Source organism: Arachis ipaensis, chromosome B05 (genome assembly GCF_000816755.2).
Source record: "Arachis ipaensis cultivar K30076 chromosome B05, Araip1.1, whole genome shotgun sequence".
In the NCBI taxonomy this organism is placed as follows: Eukaryota; Viridiplantae; Streptophyta; class Magnoliopsida; order Fabales; family Fabaceae; genus Arachis; species Arachis ipaensis.
In genome coordinates, this window is record NC_029789.2 from 121,370,756 (window position 1) to 121,371,027 (window position 272).

The following is a 272-nucleotide window of genomic DNA, read 5'->3' on the forward strand; positions in this document are numbered from 1 at the left end:
AAAACGCCTGCAGAAGCTCAAGAACTCATTGACATGGTTGCTAATAACCAGTTCATGTACACTTCTGAGAGGAATCATGTGAGTAATGGGACGCCTATGAAGAAGGGATTTCTTGAAGTTGATACTCTGAATGCTATATTGGCTCATAACAAAATATTGACTCAGCAAGTCAATATGATTTCTCAGATTCTAAATGGAATGCAAGCTGCATCCAACAGTACTCAAGAGGCTTCTTATGCAGAAGAAGCTTATGATCCTGAAAACCCTGCAAT